We start from the raw sequence: 23,979 nt of genomic DNA on the forward strand, positions 1-23,979 counted from the left end.
GGAAATTTGTGCCCTCGCCCTTAGAGAAGGTCTTAGTTATATTAACAATATTGATTTACTGTGAGAAGATGATGTTTTCCTATCTTTTCATCTTCATACTGCCTCTATCCAGGGCTCCCAGCACAAAGCTGCTATTAGTTTTCATAGCTACCAAACCCCTAATTTTCTTCTTTTCCAACATGTGAGCTACTTGCGTCAGGCCACCTGCAGCACGGATACCTCGGCAGGCACAGAAAGCATCAGCAATACTGATAGAGTAGGGTGCAATCAGATAAGAAAAGCACCTAGCGGGGTATGTGGCTGTTTTTAACAGGGGAAGTAAAGAATAGGTATGGTGGTCATGTGGTAGAAAGGCAAGAGCCTGGCTGGAGGAAAAGGAGTCTGAGAAATCCCACAGCTTACAACCTTAGAGCTTGGGAATACTGGGTCCAGAGGGCACCCCACCCCAGAGGGACATCTTTGGCATGACACCTACAGCTTATATTTGCAATACTGCAAATATAAGGCATTGCTTAGCTGTGGGCACAGCTGCATCATGATTATTCAGACAATAAACAGCACCAGTGCTGCCAGCCATTTTAACTTCAACGTGACCTTCATAATAGTTCTTAAAAACCTCATTATTAGAGTTGTCCTGACACACAAAAATTCCTTCCTTCCTTCCTCCCTCCCTTCCTCCCTCCCTCCTTTCCTCCCTCTCTCCCTCCCTCCTTCCGTCTGTCCCTCCTTCCGTCCCTCCCTCTTCAATCCCTCTCTTCCTCCTTCCACCCCTTCCTTCCTTCCTGTCTCCTCCTTTTTCTCTTTCCTTCTTTCTTCCCTCTTCTTATCTCTCTTTCTCACCCCAGTGCTGTGAAAAGCATAAAAGGATGGTCTGCATTCTCAGAGGACCCAATTACAATTAAAAGCTAACTTCCATGCTTCCTTGACCTCCAGTGCACCCTTTTTAAACAGTATCACATAGTTGTATACAGAAAAGCTGATCTAGAGTTCCTAGTGTTTTTGGGTTTGATGCAGCTGAAATTCTTTCAAAGATGTCAGCCTTGTGTTATTTCTGTCCAATGGAAGGGAATTAGGTATGTGAGAGTACTAGGGCAGTTTGATGCTTTTACTCACAGTGAGTCAAATTCAAATAGCCAAAACAAAAAATATCTTTACAGGGGACGGCCACTGATAGCCAGAGGTTTTAGATTAGATGTTTAGTACAGGAAGAAAGAGGTGTGGAAACAAATTGGAAAGCTATTAATAAAACTAGTGACCACTGTGCAATGGAGCGCTTGAATGATCAAACGAATATGAGTTTATAAGAAAGTTGGAGAACTCTAAAAGAAACCTCATTTGCAGCGTATCTATCTGCAGTCCTTCTGATAGAGAAAACAAAATGGAGACAGAAACTGCCTGTGTGCTTTAGAAAGACTGCCTGTCAGACTCGATTAAAGTCCACAGGAAAATACAAAAACAGCAAGAAAACAGAATGACTTAAGGATAGCCAAAGGGGCACCAGATAAAATGAATACTGTACCAAAGAGGAAACAGACCTCTTTCTAAACAGGGATGGGAAATAAATTGTTACAAAATAAGAATAATACCAAACTATTTTCAAACTTCTTTGTTTGCAGAAAGAAAAATGAAGATGGAGTGCTGGCAATTAAGAAGTATTGATAACATTTTAGGTGTTGATGAAAAAGCGTGCAAAAAAAATATTTGTTAAATTAACTGCCCTGACTAAATTCATCCATAATATTGAAGGAAATTTTATTGAATTGCCTATTATTTCTTAGGTCTCAGAGAAAAGGGAAAGATGGGGAAGGTCCAGCTTGCCAGTTTAATCAGGGAGGCGTGATGTAGGTATTGAATGTCCCATTATAACCAGCAGCAATGTAAGATTTCACTCATCTCTCACATACAGACACGGCCTGATGGCCCCACATAGATGCATGCCGAGGACTAAGGGATGTGCCACAGGAGCTACAGGGAACCCACGTCTCTCTGGAGCACAGAGCTGGAGGCCAGACAGGGTGGGACCTGTCTCAAGTACCTCAAAGTGCTCCAAGTATCTCCAATTAACCAACTGAGCTGAGAGCCTGGAGCAGAAGCTACGTCCAAGCAGAGTTCCAAATGTGTGTCTTCACATCAGCTAGATGTTAAAGTTCCTACCGTATTCCCTCAGCGGACAAACAAATCAGTACAGTTACTGACAGATAAAAATCATGTCTAAAATGATGTCAGCCAGTTTTTATTTGGGCATGGTGAAATCACTCTTCAGAGACAACAGTTAGAAACACCACATGGCCACAAATGATGAGTTTGTAAGAAAGCCCTACATAAAGCCCAATGGGTTGTTCCCATTAAGTCAGCCAGATTGCTCCTATCCTCTGTGTCCTGCATTGGGGTTTGCTAGGGAGATGTGGTTCTATTTAAAAGCCAAATCCACATTGTTATCTAAATGCTGTATCACAAATACCACGGCACAGTAGGCCTAGCCTGTGACCTCCTCTATTTGCTGCCTTCTTGGTGTGAAACAAATCACAGCTCCTTCCATTCTGGGGCTGTGTGGAGCAGGGTGACATGAGCAAGGCCTTATCGTACTTTGGGAGAGAGATGGCTGGTGGACACACAGGATGCTCTATCAGAGGGCAAGCAGAGAAAAGCCTCCTTCAACAGCTTTGAACCACAACTCTATCAGCAGCTCTTCACTTCTGCTGAGGTGTGACGTAAATAAAATGCCAACAAGAGGGGGAGGATTCCTCTGAGAGAGATGTGAGTGCCACTGGAAGATGGTCAGTGTGAAGAGATGAAAGTGAACATCTGAGCTGGAGTTCCATGAGGATGACATCTGTGAAATTACAGGAGGGAATTTGGAAGAACCTGCTTCTTGTGTATGGAGGGAGCAATAGCACACTGTAAGGCAGGAGATCTCTCGCAGGTAATAACTGTACCCCTGTGGTGGTACAACTGTGGTGAGATGTTCACACTGTAGTTTAACATGAGTCACAGCTCTGGCAGATGCACCCTGTGTTGATTATGACATTGATTATGACATTATTTTCATCTGTCCCTATAATGCAAGTTTATGTAAGGTGTCTGCAAAGAATGTGGTAAAGTCTAACTTAATCCTTGAGAAATGTGACAGTTACTTTTTTTTTTTTTTTTTTTTTTTTTTTTTTGGCATTAGCAAATAAATAAAATTCTGAAGTACTCCTTTATGGTCAGCATGACTTAAATTTCAAGTGTTTCTACAATACAGTGCAGCACTTTTCAATGCGACTTGGGAATTCAAGTGGTTATCTTATAACCAGCACAGACTGGGGTCAAGAATGTGACCGTCCACTATGAATAGTTCCCACTTACAGCTTCAGTACATATATTTTTAGAACTACTTATTTTTGGCTTAATGCAGCTAGTGGTGGAGTAACTGGATTTTTTTCTTCTCCTATGCCCACTTTCCTTTTAAAAAGTATGGACTGCCGACTACTCGCGGTGTGACATTTCTCTTATTTGCACTTGAAGGTGAGGAAAGAGTGAGTTTGGTATCTATGTATCTGTATATTTGCATGACTTTTATTATCTGAATATTCAATGACAGAATCTGCACAAGCAAATGAGGGACACAACTATACAAACCTATTGAAAAAAATGGGCCATGTGTGGGTGTGTGCATCTAAATATTTTAGAAGCTGAACAATCACCCTGGAGAATTTTAGGTTAGAGATAGACAAATTATACGTCCATCTGAATCTTCATGTAAGCAAACTCTTAGAGATGAACAGTCATAAAATCACTCTGTTGCCGTTCTCTGAGGCAGTGGATGTGCTGGTACCCTGTGCATGCTTCCTGAAGTGCTGTGCTCAATGGGGCTTCCTGCTTTTGCAGCTGTGGAAAAAAAAGAAAAAAAAAAGAAAAGCAGCCATAAGGTCAGTCTGGGCTGAGATTCTAACTAAAAATATTGTTAATGATCTATTTAAGTGCTGCAGTACAACAAATGTTAACAGTGGCATCACCGCTGAAAGAGCTACATCTACAGATTTGCCTCGGGGAGGCTTCACTGACAAAACTGAGGCACCAAGGGGTTTTCTGGTGTCCAAGACTGGGGCTTTCAAAGCTGCAGTTTTTCACTTAGGCATCTACATTCAAAGTTACAAAAAATAAAAATCCTTCTGAACCTGGAGATTTTTCTTTATCTATGATGTTACGGTTAAAGTAACCAAGAGACAACACCATGAAATGGGCCACCAAAGGCTAGTAGTCTGAGGTTCTACCACAGACAGATCGTGTGGACTCAGGCACTTTCTATGACTGAGCTTGAAGCATATCGCTTGCTTTCCAGACAGCAGCCTGGCCTCACATTCTAAGAGACCTCTTGGTGAGATGGTGAGATAACTAATATTTAAGTGCTAGATGCTGCACTTTAGCCACAGCAACCCCAGGCAATGCTACAGGCTTGGGGCAGAGTGGCTGGAAGACTGTGTAGAGGAAATAGACTGGGGGTATTGGTCAATGCTTGGCTGAACATAAGCCAGCAGTGTGCCCAGGTGGCCAAGAAGGCCAATGGCATCCTGGCTTGTATCTCGCTTTACACCAACCTGAAGGGAGCTTGTGGCAAGGTAGGGATCAACCTCTTCTCCCACATAAGTAGTGATAGGACTAGAAGGAATTGCATGAAGTTGTGCCAGGGGAGGTTTGGGTTGGATATTAGGAAAAATTTTTTCTCCAGTAGAGTGGGCATGTGGTGGAACAGGCTGCAAAGGGAGGTGGTGGAGTCATAATCTTTGGAGGTGTTCAAGGAATGTTTAGATGTTGGACTAAGGGACATGGTTTAGTGGAAAAAAAAAATGGTGATAGGTTGATGGTTGGATTGGGCGATCTTGGAGGTCTTTTCCAACCTTGTCAATACTATGATTTTGTGATTACCTTCTGGCTTCCTTGCTGTAGTTAGTCCTACCATGAGGCTGGTCTTCCATATCCACTTAAGCTACTGCCAGCATTGGAACACTCCTTTTTAATTAATGGGTGAGTTGATGATCTCATGTTTATCTACAGGCAGTTATGTTACTTTTCAGTAAGTGCAGGCCTGAAGTGATGCAAAGCCTTACTGCATCTAATGGCTGTGTCTGTTTGTCTCCTCCAATGGCAGGCTGGGCTATGGCGTGGGGAAGGAGAGGGATGTGCTCAGCTGTGCTGTGGGCAACATGCATGGCTAACAGCAACTCCTGGAGCCAGGTCTGGCAAAACCCTCTGAAAGACAAACAATCAAATAGCAGCTTTTTGCATGACACACCTACAAGAGAGCATCATTTATTCCAGAGATGTTGGCAGATTATCACAGTGATTCTTACTGGATTTCTGTCAAAAATTACACATTTCTTTTTTTTGTTAACAATGGAGATTTTTCAGTTTTGTCTACGAACTTGAAGAAGCATCCCAGGAACATCTTTCCTTTTCAGTTCCTGCTCATTTTTATTGGGATGGAAAGGAGAGGAGAGGAGAGGAGAGGAGAGGAGAGGAGAGGAGAGGAGAGGAGAGGAGAGGAGAGGAGAGGAGAGGAGAGGAGAGGAGAGGAGAGGAGAGGAGAGGAGAGGAGAGGAGAGGAGAGGAGAGGAGAGGGCAAACGCCTCTCCACCTGTATTTTCCAATGGTGGTGTCTGAGCTGGTATATATCAAGCCCAGAAGTACAGCAGACTGGTCTCAGTATAGAGCATAGAAGCTGAAACATGCTTATAGAAATCTCTGAACTAGAAACTATGAACTTCCTTGTTTTGTTTTCTTTTGGGATTGTTAAGTAGTTTGCCTTGTGCATTACAGTGCCATTGAATCAGGCAGTTCTCTCTCTGGTTCAGCCCCATGCAGAGTTGTTGGCGCAACCAGACAAAACAGCAAATGGCCCAGCCTAGTTGATCCTGAGAAGCTATCCATGCCTATAAAGGTCTGCAGGAAGGTTGAATCCTCCTAGAACATCAAACCACAGTAGAGCTGGCTTTGAGCTATTGGCCTTACAGTTCTCCTAACATTATTACTATGCAACTTTTCTGGCTAGAAAGTCTCCAAACCACTGAGGCTGGGAAACAATAGGGGAGCAAACAAGCCCAAGCTGTGTTATCTACCCTCAGTGGTCCCTATGGGCAGCACCTGTGCAGTGCCCCTTGTCCATGTCTCCCCACCCTGCTGATCCCAGAGATGCTGAGCAGTGTCCGTGAGGCTGTCCCTGCTTCTGTGCGTGGGAGGAATGTTCTGTGACCAGAGAAGATGCCTTCATGCACAGATTTCGGAAAGCATGTTTTCTTCATCAGTAAACAAACTATGAGTCATTGGCAGTCACATGGGAGAAGATGAGATTACAAAGAATGTATAAGCAAATAAATTAGCTCCCTTTAGTCATGGCAACAACTCAGCGTTTCCACCCAAATGTTTTATTCCAACTCATCTTTCTTGCTTTATTGTTGTAACACTGTCGTCCTTCTACTTTGGGAAATTCTAATAGAGTTTGTTCAGAAATTTTTCAAAATGCAGTTCTTGTGTAAGGCCACATTTGGAGACCTGGTCTTTATTTTTTGACACGTGCTAGGGGACGGCTGTGGGGAAGGAACAGAGCGGTGACCGTCTCTTCCCTGATGATGCTGCAGTTGTTGGTCTGACATTTGCCATTCAACATGGGAAAGTAGCTCTTAGCCTATGGATGTCACTGCTCAACCCCCACCCCAAATGTGGATGTGTGAATCTCTTATCTGTAGGAGTAGCTTTTGAGGTTTGCTGATCCCCATCCTCAAGCACAGATGTTGGAATACTGCAGTCCCAAGAACCATGCCTCTCTGGGGACATCTCTATTTAAAAACACAGTTCTGTTCCAATCTGTTTCCATTACATCTGCATTTTAGACTAGTTGATGCAAAGTGCTGTTTTCCACAGACCTTGCAAACGCAGAAATCTTGTGGGAGAGCTGGGTGTCTCTCCTTGTTTGAAGCTCTGTTCTCTCAAAGGTGATGTCCTGATAATAGGTAGCAAATAGTCTAAAAATAACGTAAGGTCTTGAATAAATTCATTATTTATTAAAATCCTATAGCATCAGGCTATGTCAAAAATACTCACTGATGCATGGAAAGTTGGAAATTTTTGGAATCACTTTCTGATTTAAGTATCTTTTAATACAGTCCTCATCTACAGGCTGGCACAAGTGGATGGTACATTTTTCACTAAAGTGGGAAAAAGAGTTCAGAGGCCATTTTAGAGAAATGAATCATTCAAATATTACTTTTATTCATACATTTTCCCAAAGTTATTTTCCCATAAATTTTGTCCCTCCTTATACGAGATCCAAGAAATTTAGGTAGATGGTATATCCACCTTTTCTAGCACACCCTCCAATGTTTTCAGTAGAAGTAATGCCTCGTTATAGATTAATAATAATAATAATAATAATAAAGTTACTACAACTGCTTTTGTATCTGAATGATGTTGTTGCATATACCTCTTCTAACTGTAGAACTCAATGCTAATCCAAGCCATCCAAGCAATGGTATATTCTTGGTAGAGGAGACTGAAGAAGAATGTGAGCAGCCAACAACCGTAATATAAATTGGCACAGGCTGCCCAGGGAGGTGCAGTCACTGTCCCTGGAGGTGCTCAAAACCATGTGGATGTGGCACTGAGGGATGTGGTCAGAGGGCATGGTGGAAGTGGGCTGATGGTTGAAATAGATAATGTGAGAGGTCTTTTCCAACTGCAGTGATTCTGTGATTCTATGAAATCTCATCACACTGTAAATGAATCGATTAATTTATTTTTCAAGTCACTTTCACCTTTTGTTCCACTGTTTATCACTTATTTCCAATGGCAACATTTTATTAATTTTATTTAAGCAAATATTGTTTTCAGTCATTGAGAAGAGATAATGTGAGGGAAGGAGAGAGAGAACCGCAGTATGGAAGGAGCTTTAGCCCCTGTGACCATCATCAGCCAGTGCAGCGATTGCTAACATGGCAGGTAATGGGCCTGCAGCTGTCTCTTTCCTGCCATTTGGACAAAGAGCCTTCTTTTTCCCGTTCTTGTAAAAATCTCCAGGCTGCAATAAATTAAAACTACCCTGCTAAACTCTCAAGGCTCTCCAAACTGGGAGACATTGTTAGTAAAGGTTTAAACTGGGGACATAACAGATTATTCATGCAGGAAACTTAAAAGGCTTTGGGATTTGTTCCAGTATGGTAGATAACTTTTTCATTATCAGCGGTAGCAATAATCATAATCTTAGTTCTGTGGTTCAGTTTATGGCAGTTATAATTTATGATGAAAGAGTTTACACTGAACAGTAAAAGTGAGGGTACAGCAAAATTCTGTTAAAGGTAATTAACTCCAGGGATGTAGAGCTGAAGGCCACGCTGACAAGCATAGGATGAACAAAGAGAAAAATCTATATGGATGACAAGTTTTATACTCTTTCTTCTAGCAGGTCAACCTTAATATGTCTTTTTTTTTTTTTTTTAATTGACACTCTTGATGAATCAGTTAAAATACTACAAACCTATATTTTGTTCCTGTTATTGTCGATGATGATAAGGACATCTGAGAATGAAATCTGAACAAGAACAGGTCAGGTGAAGCAATATGTGGGTGAGAGCGCTTCCTCTGCACAGACCAGGGTAAGACAGACTGTGTGTAAACAAGTGATGATTCATTGTCTTTCCTTTGAATGAAAAGAGCTAACTTGGCTCTAAATTCTCCATGCTTCTTCAGTTTGAGTGCAGCACTGATTCTCCAGCACTCTGAGATGCTTTCCTGGCAGACTGCAGCTGTTGCATCCCTCGAAAGGGACCAGACTGAATAAATCACAGCTCCTGCTTTACTGTTTGTTGTTTGCTATTATTTGGATGGTTTTGGTTTTTTTCTTCTTCTTCTTTCAGGGATGGAAAGTAGATCTTTATAAAGGAGTCTCATGAAGAAAAAATAAATGCTTTCAAAGCAATTCATCTCATTTGAGCTGTTCATTTAATAGAGAGGAAAGAGATTAAAAACCAACTCTCCAAAGGCTGGCTCTGGTGGAGCAAGGAGCTAAGACATTACCCATCTCTGCTTGTCAAGATCTGATGCTATTAGTCCCCTCACTGCTGTATAACACATACTTGGGGTTAGTAGTTAAGGGATGGATATTATTTAGATTATAGATAAGGTAAGAAATTGAAGGCTGAGTTTATTTTTTTGTCCACATCCGAACTGTCAAAAGCACTTGAGGCAATAGAATTTTAATTCTTATTTTATGAATGTAAAAATGGTTTATCTTCCTGTTGAGACAGTGGATGGGCGCAGTGGAATCAGGAGCTTTGTGGTGAATTTCATCTCTGGTAATGAATTGCTTCCTGATCAAAGCAACACTCTTAACTGCTATATGCCATAATTTCTTTGTCCTAAATGTAGCTCTATATAAACGGCCCCTGCCTCATGGGAAACTCTAGAAATGAGCAGAAGTGTATGTATGAAAAATACTACATTAGTCCTGCTATCACTGATATTTAGACTGATGTTTTCTAGCTTAAGTATCCAAAACACTTTCCTCATTATTTTCTTTGCCATTTATATGTGGCCCAGCCAGGCAGATTCAAGCAATGCTTCGAAAGAGACAATAAAGTCACCCAAAAGACCAAAATCCTTTTTCTTTATATATTTAAAATCATTTGTAGCCAGGTTTTGTTTGTTTGTTTGTTTGTTTGAAGAATCAGGTACTTGCAGAATGTTTGGATTATTTCTATCTTTTGTGTAGCTCTGAGACTTTTGGATGGTCACAACATAAGCAAGGGTTACTAGTAGAGTCACACAGAAAATGTAAGAACTTGTGGGCCTCAGAGTATTTCTTTCAGTAAGGAAACTTTATACAGCTTGTGGAAGAATAACTGAGGAAATTTAATTTCTGCAGCTTTTGTATCTCATTTCCTCAGTTACCCCGTCCTCCCCTGAGCTCTACCCTTTCTCTAGGAGCCCAGAGCAAATAGGGAAAAACGTACTGAATGTAATGGTTGGTTTGGGAAATTCTTCCAAAAAGGAATGTTTGTCCATTGTGAGTGGCCATGTGCTGCATTTATTTTAGAGTACTTTTTTTCTCTGCTGTAAGGACATGCATACTTAAATAGCCTCTGTTTCTCAAAATATTGTGGTTTGACTGAGTGTTTCAGACTAAAATGATGAGTTACACAGGTAATACAGATAAGGGTTGTTGTGGTCCTCCTACCTGTGTGTTTCAGGCTGTAATGTGAGCACTACAGTAAGGATGTATTCACTGTTCCTTCCTCTTCACAGCCTCAAATACACCCACCAACCAATCTGCCAAACCTGACACTGCATTCTGCCTATCGATGTGGCTCTTCCTCCCACGAGGACTTTCTTATGAGGAGATGGTCATTCTTTAGTTTTTACACCAACAGTTGTATTATTACTGCTTATGTGCTGCTGTAAATATAGGTGATACTGATAGGAAAGCATAACAAAATACAGCTTCAACTGGGGATGCAATTTAAAGTCATGTGAACAAAATGAGCCATGCTCATAGCCTCACCTACAGAGATCACAAGTCTAGTTCAGCTGGTTCTCTACCAATCCTAAGTTTTTGATGTATATGTGTTTCTCCTAAGCAATAAGTTTAGCATTTTATACGTGGTTCATCATCCTAATATCTAAACTAGTGAGTACTTAAAAACCTGAAGCACAATTTTTCTATGTATGAATAAGAGATGCATACTTCCAAGACATATATCAAATGAAGAGATGTCTCCTCACTTTACCTGCCTGAGCTGTGAGAGATCTATCTGTAGTTTATGGTTCTGTTTTATAGCAGGTACATTTTATTTCCTCAGACTCAATAAAAGTGAATACAGAAATCTGTAATTGTATTTGATTAGTCATTTATATTCTAAATGGCAGCACTGCATCATGTGGAATAGGAAGAAAAATGCCTACAAAAATAACAAGATTTCTTCTTGTATATGAACTATTTCTTCTAAGTCTGCCTGCATGTGAACAACTCCCTTGGCCACCTTATCAGACATACTGATTACACTGCTCACTTAGCAAGCAGTAAATGAATGGAAATGTTATTAAATTCATCAAAGCATTTGGATGGGGACATGTCCTATTCTCTGTAAAAGGAACACTAAGAACATGAAACAGCAGAAAACAAACTTTGCAGGAGAAGTCCGATCTTGCAGTCATGCTCTGGCACACTGAGTCTTCTGAGCAGGTGGGGTTAGCCTGGGATTCCTGTTTGACAGGGTCAGGGCATGGAAAGGAGTAAAGCAAGCATTAGGCAAGCACAGGGCAAGGTTACTTCCTCCATCCTTCCCTACGCAGACTTAGGGTCAGTCACATTCCTTCCACTTCTTTGTACCGGAGAACTTAGGGAAATTCATTTGCTAATTCTGCCCCCAGCCTCTCTCTTCTCTAAGTGATCTTCCAATAATTTGGAGATACAGACTCTACCTCCCTCTCTGCACCTGTTTTTTACTTTTCGTTTTTATCAACAAAATGCTGCTCCCAAAGGATAATGCTTGATGTTTCTTCATTAAGTCCACTTCCTGCAAAAGTACATAAAGGATTTGTTCTTAATACAGGAGAGTCTGTAAAATAAGACATTTGTCCTAGGTTTTTCCTTGTCTAAATATAACTGTCAATTGAATCTGAATAAGTTAGATAGCTGCTCAGATAACACAGCAAATGTTCTAGAAAACTGGGGAGAATGGGAAGGTTGGTTCTCCAGTCAGTCACAGATCACAGATGAACACCTTGCGGCCAGCAGCCATGCAATGGTTTTGGAAGTTCCTAAAGGGTTGGCTAGGATGGCTCACAGCACTCCTGTGGCCCTTCAGCAGGGACAATGTGGGGGCAGTGACTCTATGTGACATTGCTTTGGCTTCCTGATTGCATGAATAGAGCTCAATGACTTGCTTAGGGCTGGATGTGATGAAAGGCCAGTGTGACTAACAACAGACTGTGTGCTGTTACAGTGCCAACACCCAACATAGCAGCTCCATACCTTCCTGTTTGACTCCAGGACACATGGCACGTGCCTGGGACCGTCCCCAGTCCTGATGTCATGTCTGGGTCTCACTAGCGAGTCAATGGAGAGGGCCCTGTGTTGCTGTGAGAAGGACGTAGGCTGGGACAGGAGGATGGAGGCATGAGCCATCCCCTGTTTTTCTGGAGCCAACTGTTTTGGTGGCTGCATCTGCAACCTCACACTGAGGCTCTGTGGAGTGAAGAATGTTGGCACAACTTTATTAAAAAAAAGATGCATGAGTATTTTCTTGAACATAGGCAGCTGTCCAAGTAGTGACATACAGCCTAGATAGCAGCTACTGGGGGATATGTCCATACTAGATGCATTCCCTCCTAGCTTTGAATAAACTTTTCATACCAGAGTATAAACATTTATGATTTAATCTAGGAATTAGTCCCAGCGAAACCACAAATGTCTAGAGTAAAGTCTGCATTTGTTGCAGATAATCAATTGCTGGTCAGCAAATAATTAATCTGATCTAAAGAGGTCTCTTTAGTAAAGAAGGCTATAGAGGCTGAACACACACAGCTTTTCACTGTTGCAGGAAAAGAACTGAGACAAAATACAGCTCCAAAAGGAGCACACAGCTTCCTTTTTTATATCAGTGTACATAGGGAGCAGACAGCTAACTGGTCTATGGCATACCTGCCTGCCAGAAGGCAAGGGGCTGCCAGGTGAGGACACACAAGCAGTGATACACATAAACAACATCACATTTATCTGAGAGAAATCCACTGGCACATATAGTCCCTGAACTGCTGAGTCTGATACGGTACCTTTAATTCCGTGATATTTGCATGTACACAAGTCTATCTTTTCACATATTTAATTAACACAAATAAAAGCCATAAGCTGAAGCATCTTGAGATTACAGCTGAAAAGTCAGGTAGGTTTGATAGGTCTAACCTTAAATGATAGCAAAAGAGACACCTAGGCCTGTTTGAAACACAAATCATTTTCCATAAATGTTGCTAAATTGATTTATGAAGAAGAAGAAGAATAAAATGAAGTGAAAAGAAAAAAAGGAAAAAGGAAAAAAAAAAAAAAGGAAAAAGAGAAAAAGAGAAGTCGTTTGACAGTTAATTCTTCAGCCATTTTCCTCTCTTTTTGAGCTGGCACTCCACGATAGCATTTCCATTATGTGCTGTCTCTGGTGTATTGCTATCAAAGCACACAGAATTTTCCCATTGAGTGGAAAATTGGCAAGTCATTCTTGTTTACAACTGCAAAGGTAACAACTCTGATAAAGGAATGGTCACAATTATGCCACTTTTAGCCAAATTGTGAGGAAAATAACTTACCCTTCCGTTAGCCTGGCCTGTGGACCTGAGTGTGCTATTCTGAAAAACAAGACTGATTTTGCTTTTCAGAGTGTCAGCACTCAGAGGGCTGCACTCACTTAGTGACTTCCTGGCTCCAGCGTATCAAAAAGCAAAAGGGTTCCCTCTGCAAGTGTTTTCACTGTAATCGGTGCTCTCAACAGACTCAGTTTTGGCAGAAGAGTGTGAGGCTGACTTCATTTCTGTGCGGCAGGTCGAAGGCTGAAAGTGAAATGCTGGGCTTGAAGGCAGCCAGATCTTAGAATCCTCCCACAGTAGTCCCCTTTGGCCCTGCTTTGTGTTTCTTCTTCAGTCCTAGGTGTTCAGAAGCATGTGAGAAAACACAGCATTACATTACTTCAGTGCTTTCCCTTCTTGAATCTCAAAGCGAGATCATCAAGCCTCACGACCTGCAAGGAGCTGAAGTACTATCGCTTTTCTGAGCAGAGGTAATGCAGTTTTTGGGTGCCCACATAGAGACACTTGGAAGGTTCAGAGATATGAATACCAGGCCATCAGCCACTGGTATTCATAGCTCATGACCCCAAATAAGCACAGATAAAATGTGGTGATTATTTTTATTTATCTCCTAGTGAAAAAAAAGGAAAGAAATTAAAAAACAAACAAACAAACAAACTTAGGAGTATGCATGTTTAGCTTTGAGAGCAAGAAACTTTATTTGTTGCTTTTTTTTTTCTCTGAAGAAAGTCAAGACTAGAAAACCTAACTAAAGATGGGATTTGGGCTGTTTGGTCTCTAAGTAAAAAGCAAAAAGTACACACCATATTGTGTGACTCACGGCGAAACTGCAAGAGCAGATGATATCAGTGAAAGCCAATTTTCTGTAAACAGTTTCAAAGTTGCAGACGTTGAGGTACATGGTAGCACAGTGTTAGGCACTCAGGAGGAGAGGATGTTGCTAAAGCATGATGTGCTACCATGGGTTATACTGCACTGAGCAAAGAACCACCTGGTCCATAACATCTGTAGGTCTCCATGAGCAATGTCATCCAGACCCAAAGGCACAATACATTCCCTCTGGCTTGGCTAAATCCCAGGAATTCCTCTCCTGTGGGTATTTTGGTGGAGAAGGCCCAGTGACTGGGAGGTTTGGGGCAGGAATGGGGAGAATGCAACCACTCCCCGTTAGTGTTTATCCCACCCGCCCTCCCACGGAGCTCTGGAGTTGGCAACTGGCTTACAGCCATGCTGACAGAGATGTGGTGAGGCTGAGGGAGAGAAGGACCTTTGGTTCTCTGCAGGTTTCCCTCTGGGTGAATGCACCTACTGCTTTGTGGGGTTCAGGGAGAGCACATGGGCTGTTGCCTGATTGACCTGTCAGAACCTACTGGTGTTGACAGAAAGCAGATGAACTGCAAGTTAAGTTGCTCCATTGTTTGCCCTGCAAGCTAGGGACCTCACTGACCAAGCCCCAGAAGAGCAGCAGGATGCTGCAGTGAAGAAAGCCTTCCAGCACATCGAGAGGAAGACACCACATGATTGTTTGTGAGAAATGACTAATTTCACATGCATTTAAATGTCGATGGCTAGGTAATTTAAAACTCAGAATGAAGCCTGCCAGTACTAGGTCAAACAGCTCCTCAACACACTGGACCATCGCAACCTGATCTAGCGCCTGATCCAGTGAGTGGCAACCCTGCCCACAGCAGGGGGCTGGAACTGGATGATCTTAGAGATGCCTTCCAATCCAAGCCATTCTATGATCATGTGATTGTATGATTTTCTTCCTGGTGTTCTGAGGATGGCAGCAGCACAGTATTTGATCACATACTCCACAACCCTCCTGCCTGCTGGCAGACCCCACAATCTCAGCTGAAGAGGGGTTTTGCAGTGAGAGTGGTGACATTCCAAACCAGGAACTTGCAGAACTATGAGGACCATTTGCCTGGTGTTGCTAGTTCTTGCCTATTTCTTTGTTCTGAAGAATGCTGTCATCTTCTCCTCCTCGTCTGGGAGATGACATTGGCTCAGACGTGCATCCTCTTTTTGTTTCATATGCCCATGTAAGTTCATACACTGCAGATAAATACGCCTTAACTTACATTAGCACGACACAAGTGTTTGCCTAATGAGTGACAAAACTATAAATTCAACAGATCCGCCCCATATTAAAAAAATAAATAAAAGGCACCTGATTCATATCAGCTGAGTGCTGGAATTTTCAACTAAATCAGAATTGACTGAGCCATGACTGAATCACAGCACTGAAATGTACCACCTGTATGCAGCGCCCGCCATGCTTTACATCTACAAATTAGCCCTCCATCATCCTGGTGAACTATAATCACATAAAACACAGGAGTGCTAAATTGCCCGAGCTTTGCCAACTAAGGTAAAGCTATAGAGCACTTTGGTGACAGTGACAGATAGAAAACAAAGCCAAGAACACTGATTTCTGAATTATTTCCCTTGTCTCTAGACAATACCTGTATGTAATAGAGATCAGCTAAAAGAATGGTGGTGGAGCAGATCTGAGGTTAGATATGCTCAACCATTTGCTATTGCCAGGCTGCTGTCTTTGCAGTAGCTGCTGAAAAATGGATTGGTTTAAAGCTAAAGAAGAAAAAAAAAAACCAACAACAACAACAAAAAAAACAAAAAACAAAAAACCTATAACCATATCCTGCAACCTGATTATCTTATCAGCTCTTCTGCGACAACTAAAAATAAGCTTTTTCTTTCCTTAAAATAATGAACTGTATAGAGAATAAGGTGTACTTAAAATACAATCAAAATTCAAAATAAATCTTACTTTATCTTCATTTCAGTTAACAAACTGCATTTATCAGCTTAACAATTGAGTGTTTTCTGATTTCTTTTCTGTATTATTTGTATTTGACCAGTGTTTTTTACATTGCTGCCTTGTATTCAGTTTTTCTATTATGAATAAGCCTTCAACAATTTAAATTATAACTGATGGAGTCACAGGACAATTTTTCCCTCAGTCATGGTAGCTCCTTATACTATTTTTCTTTCAGCTAATTCTAATTTTAATTAGTTGCGGCAGCAATTGATTGTACTGATGTACTACTATTCAATTAATTCCACAGTGGTGGCTGGGGTTATTTGCTGAGTGACAGCCAAATACTGCAGTACAGAGTATTTTACAATAATTACCTACCAGTTCTACTGGAAACAGTGGTATATCATCTCGTACACCCAGATGATGACTTTAAAGTCACATCTAGTTACATTCACCTTGAGTGTTCCCCTGTGTAACGAACCCTGCTCAAAAACAGCCTTGATAAAAGATGTGGCAGGAGGTACATTTTTATTATTTTGTCTCCTTCCGATCTTTTAAAAATATGTTTCTTATCAGAAAACAAGAATGACCTCATTTGTTAAGCGTGGAGAACATAAATTTTGTAAGATGAATAAAGAATTTTAAGAACATCCTGAAGCTTCCCATCAGAAGCAGGTGCCATCTTGGTTCATCCATTACGTTTTAGCTCCTTCTGTTGCAGATCATGTACATGCAGGGAAAATCATGCTTTCCACAATCACTTTACACCGATCATCTTTTTGCCTTAATTCTAGATTGAAATGTCAAATACAGACTGCAGCTTCATGTTTTCTGAACCAGACAAAGCAGACATGGTGATGACCTGTGTAGGCTGTAGGTGATGTTTGATCTGTGTAGGCTGTAGATCTTGTGTAGATGACAGACTAGAATCTCATGTACCGACTGGTACCAATCTGCATTACATGTTCAAATAGAAAATGCTGCATGAAGCTAAACTTCACGCCAGCATGTAAGAGCAGAAAACCCCTTTTAGTTTCTCACCTGATTCAGAATTGCCAGCTGAAGCATTCATAAGTTCAGCCAGGACACAAACCACAAAACTAATAAGTCCTGATTTAAAAGCACATTGATTTTTCTTTTAATGACAGGTTTCTAAGTTGATAGGAATCAGACTTTCAGGTTTCCCCTGGCAGCCATGGGAAGTGAAAAAATTTTCTGAAAGTGGAGCTTCTTGCATAACCTTATCCTTCCTGGTGCTCTAGGAGATACCAGGTGTTATGTATGTTGATGGCAGTACTATGGCAACTGGTCATACATTTTTCAAAGGCAGTGGCTATGATTAGCCATCATTGTTTATAAAATAATTGGGAAGTCTGATAAGGACCTATTTTGCTTCCTTCTCTGCAGTCAAAGAGAGCACTGTGAACTTGTGAGACTCTGATACTGGCTAAAGTTCCAGTGGTGAAGTCACCCCTTGCACCTGGAGTTGGTCCTTCAAGGCTGTGGCCAGTGGTTCCTGAGGAAGCTGCCGTGAGAGCTCAGCAAAGGCCCACCAAGATAAGCCTCACCCTTCATCAGGAAGGATAAACACCCATGTGCACTGAGAGGTAAAATCTCCTTGCAAAGAAACAAACAGCTGTGCAATCTGTAAGACAGTCATGCAGCCCGCTCTGAGTAAGGTGTAACCTGCTCTGTTTCACTTCTATTGCCTTTCCCCATGTGCTTTTCCCCTTGAGGAAGGGACTATCAGCTTACAGCACTGAGCAAAGTCCAGCATGGGTAATTTAACTGCCAACATCACCCACTTTGGCAGCACACTCCATGCCCTGCGCGGCTCTCTCAGATCTCACACCACCTTGCCACACGTCGGGGTTGCACTCCTGCCTGGAGAAGTGGCTGGGAGATGCAGTGACCACGTCTTCACAGCCTGCTTAGCAGCCAGCCCCAATAGGATTTGGTATTTAAATGCAAAGCAGAGATTACGCTGCAGAGTCAAACCATTTAGCAGCAGCAATATTTTGAATTTCAGAACTATATGAAAGATCAGTTTTAACCTTTGAATAGAGTTCAAAATACATCCCTCAGCGCACTTCCACTTTTAAATAAACAGGAGAATCAAGGGCTCTGACATTTCCAAAGCCCGCAACACTGGACTGTTTTCCTTGCAGAAATACACTGATTCTTAGCAACTGTCTACAAAAGATAACAATAGAATTTGTCAAATAAAATACGATCTGGTGATAGATTTAGCTGCAGTTTTACAGCACCTTTGGGTAGTTTTGGCCCATTCAACAGAAGAATTTGGATGTATTTTCAGCTCTGAGGACACGTTCTTCCCCTCAATGATTTTTTGTAAATGTCATTGAAGATGCAGCAGTCATGTAGCAAGTGAGAAAAGCAGCTGTGTTACTGTCAGGCTGAATCAGAATCATTGTGCATATATACTTAAGTGACTCAGCAGTAACTAATTGAGTGTTTGGGATCCATCCCCCTTTGGTAGCGTTCATGTAATTTCCCTTTATGTGCAGGGGAACCAAGCATATGATTTAAGCAGAGAGTATGTAGCAACAGAAACCCTTTTTAAAGTAGGTGATTATTTATTTATTTATTCATTTATTTGAGAGAGAGAGAGAGAGAAAATACAGTGACTTTCAGTAAATTTACTTGATTGTAAGCTGGGAATTTTTCTGAAAGATGTTATAAAAATGAACCTTTTCTTAAGATTAGAAGTAGAAGCCACTTTGTTTTTTCCTGGAATACCTCATGTGCTTTTACATCTCTATCTCTTAGTGACATCGTATTACAACATCACTTGCATATATGGAGTTTATTAAGTCAGATTCCTTTAAAAGAATTGGGAAGGAGGAGTAGTAATTTTTAAAAAGTGTATATTTACATTTAGATATATTTTCTCTGCAGTGAACTAACAGAGAGAGGCAAAATGCCTTTGCTGTCCATGTCTGAACTGAACAACACTGTTTTCCAGATTTTAACACAACATTTCTCCTTCTGATATCCTCACACTGGTCTTCAGGAGCATGTAGCAACTCAGAGTCCAGAATGAACAGCCAATTAGAAAAACTGAAGTGTCTGGGTAAAGAGTGAGCTGCTTGCACAGAACATGGAGGAAGCCTCATCTCAGAGACGGCAATCACGTCCTTGCCACTCTGAGATGTAAATTTATTAGCGTGTGTTAGATCTGTAAGATTGGTGTATGTGGTTGAGATTACAGCCAAGTTCTAGTCAGGGGGAACATAGCACTCCTATGCCGAGCAGCATAGGTAGCATGACATAGCGAATGGAAAATGGGGGATGTAAAAAGGAAAGATAAAGAAAGGAATAAAAACAAAATGGGGAAAAAAAAAAGCTTGTCTTTTTTTTTTTTTTTTCCAGCCTCTTGTGCAAATTACTGCTATTATTAAGTCATTGCAAAATAAGTGTCACACAACCTTTAGACCCATCGTTTGCATGTAACTCTATTCCAAGAGCGGTGTGAGGTATACTGTTTCTTTAACCAAAATGAAGAAACATCTTTCTATTTCTGAACCATTTTTGCTTTTATTTTTGCTATACAGTTATAGCCTTAGGCTGGGAGAAATATTCATGCTGTTCTCTCCTGTGTATATAGTTTCTAAGGACTGCACTGCTCTTATGCATATGCAAAAGTATATGCTTTGCATATTTACTTTCTTTATATGAAATAGCATGCCCACCACATCATGTACTGCTTTCACGTCTGCGCATATCCCCCCAAATTTATCATCGTCTCATATTTAGAACGTAATTCTCATTCGAATCACAAGCAGTCAGATCTTTTTAATAACAGTTATTCCAGAGATAACAGCTAATTATGATATTTCAAAAAGTGTACATTAATATTTCAGTAGGCTCAACATTTTGAAATACTACTCAAAGCAACATTACGGTCTCTTTTACTGGTGAAACAAAAGGATACTTTCAGCAGGCAATCAGAGCACCCTTCAACATACCACTCCAGTCCCTTTCCACAGTATCTTCTGTTTGCCGTAAGCCGCAGTTTGGCAAAACCAGCTTTAATGGATCTTTCTTAATGTAATTAAATATATTTAACAACAGAATGCTTCAAAGTCCTTAAATTGGTCATTTGTTAGAAGACAACGAGTTCATTCAAATCCCAGCTTTTCAAACGTTTTTCTTCCATAAATCCTATTAGCATTAATCTGCCAAAGCAAGGTGTGCTTCATCATTTTTATTTTTATTTTTTTCAGATACCTGGAAAGCTCTGAGCTCTACTGCCCACTTGTTATGTTGCTGCAGACTTTTGGAGGTTGCATGTGGACCAGAGCATCAGCGTGGTCCTGTTGTCCTCCCTGCACAGCCTCAGCTCTGTGGTGTTGCAGAACAAAAGACAAAAAGGGAGATTTTTGTGCGATGAAATCTGCAGGGTGTGGCAAGAGGGGACAGAATCTAAGAAAAGAAAAGAAACCCTAGAAAATGAATTGCACGCTATGAATGTAAACAAGAGCAAGAGTAAATCACCTCTCCATTATTCTTCCTGTAGTGTATTTCATTCCAAGAATAAGAGACTCATATCTATAAGTTCTTAAATAGGCAAACCTAACTAATTCAGCCTAAGCCTCTGCAGGCCGAGGCCTAGAGAGAGGCTTGAGCAAGGCCTCACCTTACAGTGATACAGAGGCTGCGCAGCAGAATGTAGATTTCTGTTCCTGAGACCCCAATTATTTCCCAGCTCTCAAAAAGCAGGGTCAGGTTATGGTTCAGAAAGGGAGAATATGACTCCTCCAAATCGAAGTCAAATGCGTGCACGAAGGGAGTTGAAAAGAAAGGGGCTTTCTGTTCCTCCCTGAGGTGCACACTTAGTCTTTCTTGGAAGAAACAAGAGGCCACTTTTTCCTTTCAGTTTTATCTAGCAGGCATGTGAAAGGCAACCAAGGCTTCTGAAACCATCAATTAAGTGCTGAAAGAACCAGCAGAAGTTCATAAGGGGAAGATGGAATTATTCACAGATTTCTGAACTATTTCAAACCAAAACACAGGAAAATCTCAGGATATGCATTTTTGTGACCGGTTGAAAATTGGTATGAAGTTCTCTCCGTTACAAGACAGCATTTTGTTGGTACTGCTGAATTTACTTTGGATTTGTGCATTTAATAACGAATAATGAGCTGGTAAAAGCCTAAACCAGCACTGGTAGAGCTGAAAAGTCAATTGTTTTACAACGTAAAGTGACTCCCTCTAGCAGCATTGATCTTTCCTTTTTGAACTCCCTGACTGCCTCCACAAGGACAAACCTTTCCAGTTCCCTATCTCCCAGTGGCACACAGACCCACTGTGGGTTAGCACAACTACTCTGCCCTTGTGAGGCCTCATCTGGAATATTGTGTCCAGGTCTGGGGCCCTGAGCACAGGAGGGATGTGGAGCTATTGGAGTGGGTCCAGAGGAGGGACATGAAGATGGTCAGAAGGCTGGAGCACCTCTCCTACAAAAAAAGGTTGAGGGAGCTGGGCTTCTTCAATGTGGAGTAGGCTCCAGGGAGATTTCATTGCAGCCTTCCATTTGAAAGGAGCTTACCAACAGGAGGGAAATCAACTTTTTACACAGTTTGATAGTGATTGGGCAAGTGGGAATGGTTTTCAACTAGAAGAGGGGAGATTTAGGTTAGATGTTAGAAGGAAATTCTTTACTCAGAGGGTGGTGAGGCGCTGGCACAACTGCCCAGAGAAGCTGTTGTGCCCCATCCCTGTATGGATGGCCCTGGCTGGGTCTGTGGGAGTCACACTCATTGAGCTACAGGAGATCTGATGGTACTATGATCTTGTTGGTGATGTGAAGTGGGTACCAAGCTGCCCTCTGAGGGCTGGTGGGTTCAAGCTGCTTGTTTGCATTGTTCCCTGTGCTTTGTCCATAAGGCCTGAGACCCTGCTCTTTACCATGAGGAGGGATGTGCATTGACAGGTCTCAAGGGTGTGGGATCAGCTCCAATGGGGATGCTTGTGTCCATGATCTGTGGTGCTATGGGTCCACTAAACCTGGAGACCTGAGCATCCGTGTGGTCTTTTGGTGGCAGATTCCAGACCCTGCAAGCAGCCTGAGATCATCTGGGTTCAATCTAGTGATAAATGGGCTCCAGAAGTGTTTGGCTATTTGTAAAAGCCCACTGCGTTTCTTATCAAAATATTTCCCACACAAGGCCACGTTGGATGGGGCCCTGGGCAGCCTGAGCTGTGGGGGGCAGCCCTGCCCATGGCAGGGGTTGGGGCTAGGTGAGCTGTGAGGTCCCTTTCAACCCAAGTTATTCTGTTATTCTGTGACACAGGGCCCTGAGTGAAACCAGGTTCTGCACCATGACTTGACGAGGCCACAGGTTGAGTCAGTCCTTCATCCCACTGATTTCACCCCCAACACCAGCTTTTAGCAGGTCATCTTGAAGCCCTTGTGGGAAATGCTGGCCTTGATCACTCATGACTGGCAAGGTTGTGGAAGCCTCTCCCTGAAAGCATTCAAGACCAGGCTGGATGGAGCTTTGAGCAGCCTGGTTTAGAGGGAGGTGTCCCTGCCTACAGCAGGGGGGTTGGAACTGGGTGATCTTAAAGTCCCTTCCAACCCAAACTATTATATAATTCTGTGCACAGGGAAGCACAGCAGCTTTCCAGAAGGGCACAATCTTGTGGCAGAAGGTCTTTCCCACACGCAGAAAGCCAACAGCTCCCTAACTTCAGCACAAAGGCTGCCGAAGGGGGCTGAGATGCAGCCATGCCTCTCACCTGCCCACGGCACACAATTTAGCTATAAAGGGCTCAGGGGGCAGTTTCGGCGCCATATGCCTTCTCTATGCGGACAGCAGGTAGCAGCCCAGCACCAGCAGCACCACCACAAGTCGGTCCCCTCTCCCCCGTTTACTTTGAGCACTTTCCCCGGGCTCTCGCGGTCGGGAGATCTGGGAGGCACCTTCAGTCCCCGACCGGGCCGGGCCTTCCTGCGGAGAGAGGTGGGGGAAGGAAGGGCGGGGGCGGGCGGAGGAAGCGGCGGCACTCCCGGAGCGCGAGGGGGAGCCCGGGGAGCTCCTCCCGCGCGATCCCGGCAGCGGCAGCGGCAGGAAGGGCAGGGCGGGGGCGGGGGCTGCGCGGGGGGGGTGGGCGGGCGGTCGATCGGGAGGAGGAGGGGCCGGGGCCGCCGCCGGCTGAGGGAGGCAGGGAGCGGAGCCGCCGAGGGCCGGGGCCTTGGACGCGTCCGGAGGAGGAAGAGGAAGGGGGGGAGCCGGCCCCTCTCGGAGCACGCAGCCCGCATCCGCTTGTGGAAGGGAAGAGGGAAGCGGAGGGGGGGAGCGAGCGAGCGAGCGGGTACCGCCGCCGAGGAGACAAAGAAGCGGAGCCCGCCCGGGCTGGGAGCCTCCCCGCTCCGCTCCGCCCCGCCCCGCTCCCACCGGCCGGGCCGAGGTGAGCGCGCCCCGCGGGAGGGCGGGACGGGGCCGCCGCAAACTTGTGGCGGCCGTCGGGGGCGGCCGGTGGGGGCAGGGCGACGGGGGGGAAGGGAGGAGAGAGGCGGGGGGCACCTGGGTGGGGGTTCCCCGGGGAGGAGGCAGGTGGCGGCCGGGGCTTGGGGGGGGTGGCGAGGGAAGGGGCCCGGCGGGTGCCTGACAGCCGCCGCTTTGTGTCGGCGCGGGGAAAGCGGCACAAAGGAGAAGTTGGCTCGGGGAGGCGGAGGGGTCCCTCGCAGCCGGGGCACGGCCGGAAAGTTTTCCGGTGGGGGCGGCGTGCGGGGCGCGGCGATGCGGGCCCGGGCTGCGCCGGTGGTGGCCGCGGGGAATATTCTGGTAAGCGGCCGCCGAACCCCTGCGGAAGGGTAAAACCGGGGATTTTCTCGAGCA

At 43.4% G+C, this 23,979-nt stretch overlaps 1 protein-coding gene and 1 long non-coding RNA gene across 3 annotated transcripts in view; both read left to right on the forward strand.

Annotated features, from left to right (window-relative positions):
- LOC125687405 (uncharacterized) overlaps positions 1-20,714 on the forward strand; it is a 50,544-nt gene extending 29,830 nt beyond the window's left edge. Inside the window, exons 2-3 of the long non-coding RNA XR_007374059.1 lie at positions 17,519-17,718; positions 20,359-20,714. This is a non-coding gene — a long non-coding RNA (uncharacterized LOC125687405). The remainder of the gene's footprint in view (positions 1-17,518; positions 17,719-20,358) is intronic.
- Positions 20,715-23,264: 2,550 nt separating this feature from the next.
- Positions 23,265-23,979, forward strand: part of NCK2 (NCK adaptor protein 2) — an 89,382-nt gene continuing 88,667 nt past the window's right edge. Inside the window, exon 1 of one of the 2 annotated variants that reach the window (XM_048932471.1) lies at positions 23,265-23,548. The gene's annotated coding sequence lies outside the window, so the exon portion shown is untranslated. Of the gene's footprint in view, positions 23,549-23,806; positions 23,926-23,979 lie in introns of those variants that run through there. The other variant, XM_048932479.1, reaches the window with a different exon arrangement.

Source organism: Lagopus muta, chromosome 1 (assembly GCF_023343835.1).
Source record: "Lagopus muta isolate bLagMut1 chromosome 1, bLagMut1 primary, whole genome shotgun sequence".
Classification (NCBI taxonomy): domain Eukaryota; kingdom Metazoa; phylum Chordata; class Aves; order Galliformes; family Phasianidae; genus Lagopus; species Lagopus muta.